We start from the raw sequence: 5,000 nt of genomic DNA on the forward strand, positions 1-5,000 counted from the left end.
AGTGGTCGGAGAGGCCGAGGTGTCCGCCGGCGCGCGGGTGGCTAGCACCGAGACAGCCATCAAAGAGCACCAGCCTGAGGATGAGATGGCAGAACAGCAGGGTTTTGCCGTAGAAACGGAAGAGCAGGAAGGAGAGGCCCGGTCTGACAGCGCCTGCGGGCGGAAGAGGGAGGGCCTCAGCCTTAACGATCTGCCTCCCAGTACGGCGCGCTTGAGACCTAGCTCCTGCCGTTCAGTGGCTTCCTCCCGGTCCAGGGTTTCCGTGGGCAGTTCTGCCTCTGGGGCGGATAGCATGCACTCCAGAGGGAGTAGTGCCGCGCTGTCAGAATGTATGCGCCACCAGGCCGAGATGGCGTTAGAGCGGGAACGCCTCCAGTTCGAGCGTGAACGCCTCCAGATGGAAGGAGCGGAACGTGCGGCGGAGAGACAGCGCCAGGAGGCGTTAGAGAGGGAACGTGCGGCGGAGAGACAGCGCCAGGAGGCGTTAGAGAGGGAACGCATCCAGTTCGAGCGCGAGCGCCTCCAGATGGGGAGAGAGCAACTGCACGCGGAGACGATGGCGGAAGTGATGCAGACCATGCGCGACGTGTGCATCAGCAGAGCTCCGTCGGCCCGTAGCTCCAGAGCATCATCCGCACGGCCCTCTCGAGTGCCATCTCCTGAACCCCCCGCCGATGGCTCCATGACCCCCGCCATGACTGTCCAACTACAGGCCCAGCTGACCACCTTGAAGGAAGAGGACCAGGGACCCGACCGCTACGCGGCCCAGAGGGAGCCAGCGTCGCTGCCCGGGAGGGGAGCCATTCCCCAAGAGCGTAGCACACCCCTAGGTCCTCCAGTGCACCAAAATGCATGCAGGCCGGACACCCAGACCGTCACTCCAGCCCCGATCATCCACTACAGGATGTTTCCCCAGGTGGAGGGACCCAAGTTCCCCTTCTTCAAGGACGAGGACAGGAGCCAGTATGTGGAACTACGCATCTGCCTAGACACGCTCTTGGACGACTCCTGCTCAGAGTCCTACAAATATGCGATTCTCCTTCAGCATGTGAGGAACCCCAGAGCCCACAACATGGTTCTGGCCCATGCCTCCGCACCGACACCTTACACCAGAGCGCTCGCCGACTTGGATGCCCGCTACGGTCGTCCCTGGAACCACGCCCTTGCTGAACTGCAAGCCCTCGAACAGCAGGCCCCCATCAAGGATGAACGGGCGCTGGATGACTTCGCGCTCCGCGTGCACACCTTGGTTGGAATGCTGAAGACGCAGGGCCCAGCTGGCGCCAGCGAGATCAACAGCACCTCCAACGTAGAGCGGCTGCTCCGCAAGATCCCACGCTTCCGGCAGGAGAGGTTCCGGCGACAGCAGCGCGTTCGTAACCCCGGGAAGTTGGGTCTGAGCATGGCTGCCTTCGCGGAGTTCCTACTGGAGGAAGTGCATGACACCAACGTAGACGCCATGGGTTACGCTGAGCCGAAGAAGGAGAGGGAGAAGGGAGACCGCTGGGACAGGCCGAGCTCGAACAGAGGACGCCCAGTAGGAGTGCTGCACACGGAGGAAGAGCCTCGGAGAGAGAGGAAAGCCCGACCTGAGGGAAAGGATTCCTCTCAACCCCCTCAAAAGGGACGGAGAGGTCCACCGCCATGTCCGTACTGCACCAGCGAGCACTGGTTCAATGAGTGCAGTGACTTCAACAACCTGAGTACCGAGGCCAAGCAGAGGTGGCTCGAGGAGAACAAGAGGTGCTGGAACTGTGGGCGCGACCATCTGGCTAAGAACTGCACCTTGAGGAGAAAGTGCAACCGCTGTGAGGAGGTCCACCTCAACATCCTACACGAGGTCTCCCTCGCCAGGTCCACGGAGGGCACCAGAAGCCCTAGGTCCGGTAGCGCACCGGAAGAGGAAACACCTGTCTACTACCTAGACCCAACCCAGAGCAGCGGCTCCAAGGTCCTACTGAAGGTGGTGAAGGTCCGACTTCACCACAACAACGCTGTGTACGACACGTACGCCGTTCTAGACGACGGGTCGGAACGGACCATCCTTCTCCCGGAGGCAGTGCGCCAGTTGGGGCTCCAAGGGACTGAGGAGAAGCTGACTCTGCGCACGATACGTCGCGACCGTAAAGAGGTCACCGGGGCGAGAATCAACTTCTCTATCTCCCCGGCGGGGCGGCCGTCGGACAGATATCGGCTTAAGAATGTCTTCACCGCAGACCAGCTAGCGCTCTCCCGCTACGACTACCCCCTGGAGAGATTACGCGCAAGATATTCCCACCTACGGCGAGTAGACCTACATCCGATAGAAGGAGCGGAGCCAACCCTTCTCATCGGCTCGGACAACGCTGCACTGATCGTGTCGCTCCGTCCTCCGCTGAGAGGACCACGAGGCTGCCCGATGGCTGTTAAGACTGCGCTTGGGTGGGCCCTCCAAGGCGCTACCGAGTGGAGAGATAGAGACGGGAGAGCTACGTCATCCCTCCATGTCCGAACCGAAGAAGTGCAGACCATTGGCGCCCAACGTGGGGCTATTCCTGAAGACCCTTACTCTGAATCTGCCAATAGAAGAGGCTTCATCAAAGAAGATGCGAAGCACAGGGCTTTCCCTAAGGGGCAACCTGATGAGCTAGCCTACTCAGAATCTGACCCTCATCGGCGGACTCGTGACAGGGATCCAAATGGGAGGGGCTATTCAAAGGAGGCACTCTGGCCAGCAGCTGGGGAATGGGGGGCAGACAAGAATAGGTTCACAGTGCCAATGGAAGAGGGTGGTCAACACAGTAGAGACCATTTGTTAGACCTAGTTAAGGCCATTCGTCAGGAGGGAAGGGGAAAGAGCTTCGAGGCCAGCAGAGCACCACTTCAGAGGCCAGCAGAGGTCAGCAGAGCACCCCTTCAGAGGCCAGCAGAGGCCAGCAGAGCACCCCTTCAGAGGCCAGCAGAGGGCAGCAGAGTGAGGTCTGAGATCCCAGAACCTTTCAGACAATTTCTGTCTGGGGCCACAGTTAGTAACAAGTACCCTGAGAAGAGCCGGTTCTCTGATGCCACAGACCAGGAGATGGATGTGGTTAAAATAATACGTGTTGATGACTCTAATAGACCACGGCAGGAAACCTTTGCCAAGCCACAGGGTGTCTACCAGGGGACAAGCTCCAGAGCTGAGATGACACGGACACAGACTCCAGACACAGGCAATGTTTTGGATGTGTTGAACAACATACAAATTGAGAATGTGGAAGAGGCCAACTTCCTGAAGGACAAGCTGTGTCATCTTCTGAAAGAGTTCCAAGCCAACAAATCAGAGAAGGTTGAGCACAAAAGCCAGGGTCCAACAGTTGTCTCCAAAGACTACAGTCACATGAGCAAGGGCCACCTGGAATCTACTAGAGACCAATACGAAAGAAACTTCAGCCAAGTACAAGAGGAGAGACATTATGAAAGCCAACCCAGGCGATCACCGAAACTCTACTCCCCAGAAACTACACAGGGTCTCTACAGAGAGAGACCCAGAGATGCAGAGGAGCAATTGGAGAAACCCAGCCATGCAAGTCGTTCTGAACCCAGAGGTTCAAGGAGAAACCATTATGAAGAGGTCTTTGGACAGGTTGACAGGTACCCACCATCCCATGCCTGGCAGGAAGAGCCATTGAAGTATCCGGAGAGGTCCCAAGGGTCCATGTACCCAGATGACTATCCACCTGCTGTGGATGAGTTTATGACCCTTACCAACCTACACCCCCCACTCGAAGGGAGTGGGGATATGGGATGCCCCCTGGCCCTCAGACCTCCACTAGCCTAGACACTATCACCTCATACCTCACGCTGCTAGAGCAGCCTAGCCAGTGTGCCTTCCCTAGTTAAATGAAACCGAGGGTTTCATGGGGCGGCTGTTATGAAGGCCCACAATTTAGAGCCAGTTAGTTTCCCCGAATCAGCCCTATTTTGCCCCTGTTATTTCCTTTATTATTTTCCATACTGTTCATGTACGTTTTCAGGAAGGTGTATGTATTGTTATTGTAATTGTATAAGTTCTGTCTTAGATTTGTTTAGTATTGTGTAAGCGCCAGTTTAGTGGGCGTGGTTTTGAGTGGCGTACGTGACCGGATGTATGGTTGGCGTACGTGACCGGATGTATGTTCGGTTGGTGTATATATAGCGACGGAAGTGGTCTGTGCGTCAGAGTGATGAGAGTAACGAGAGTGAGAAGAAGCAGAGAAAACGAGAAGTCGATCTAAGATGGCGGAGTCAGTAAAACGCACACCGTGCTGAAGCTGAAGACCTGAAGAGTGATTATTGAGTTTACCACTGTGACAGAGGGCAAACCTTACAGCAGCAATTCAACATCTCTCAACAGTCCACAAGGAGAACGGGAGACTCTGAGTGTCGGAGGAGACCTGCCTTTGGCATTGACTGTTAGTAGTGAATCACGGGCTACCCGCAGCACCGCGGGAGTTCGGAGTTCGTTGAGTTGGCAGCGCTAGCCCAGTTTAGCTGTGTCCCCGTTAGCCAGCCTTGCCAGCCGCCGGCGGCTAACGTTGGACCAAGCGAGACCCAAGCTGGACAAAGCCGTCGCCTTCACGAGGTGGATTGCGACCGACCGTGGACCACCGGACCTGAGCCATTCACACCTCGTCGTGGACTACGAAGAAGCCCCTTTCCCTTCGAGTTGCTACGTCACCCCCCCCCTTTGTCTGCTGCCTTCCTCGAAGCACATGCGAGCTCCAACCAGGCCTCAACGCGCTCCTTTCAGTCCGGGACTCTAAGCCTTTTCCAGGCCAGGCCCTGCGTGTGAGTGAGTGATTGAGTGTGTGTGTGGCCGGCTGGGAGGGAGTATATACGGGGATGTATATATCATTTGTCTAAATAAATGTGTTTGTTCATCTTTGCTACATTACTGTGTGTTTAGTTGTATGCTAATGCTAATGCTAATTCTAATGCTAATGCTAATGCTAATGCTAATTCTAATGCTAATGCTAATGCTAGTACTGCTAGTCTAAAGG

General features: G+C 56.2%; 1 protein-coding gene across 1 annotated transcript in view; it reads right to left on the minus strand.

Moving 5' to 3' along the window:
* Positions 1 to 5,000, minus strand: part of rps6ka2 (ribosomal protein S6 kinase, polypeptide 2) — a gene marked incomplete at both ends in the record, with an annotated part of 23,981 nt that overhangs the window by 13,403 nt on the left and 5,578 nt on the right. The window lies entirely within an intron of this gene.

The sequence above is a fragment of the Nansenia antarctica genome (genome assembly GCF_963989245.1).
Source record: "Nansenia antarctica genome assembly, chromosome: 1".
Taxonomy (NCBI): domain Eukaryota; kingdom Metazoa; phylum Chordata; class Actinopteri; order Argentiniformes; family Microstomatidae; genus Nansenia; species Nansenia antarctica.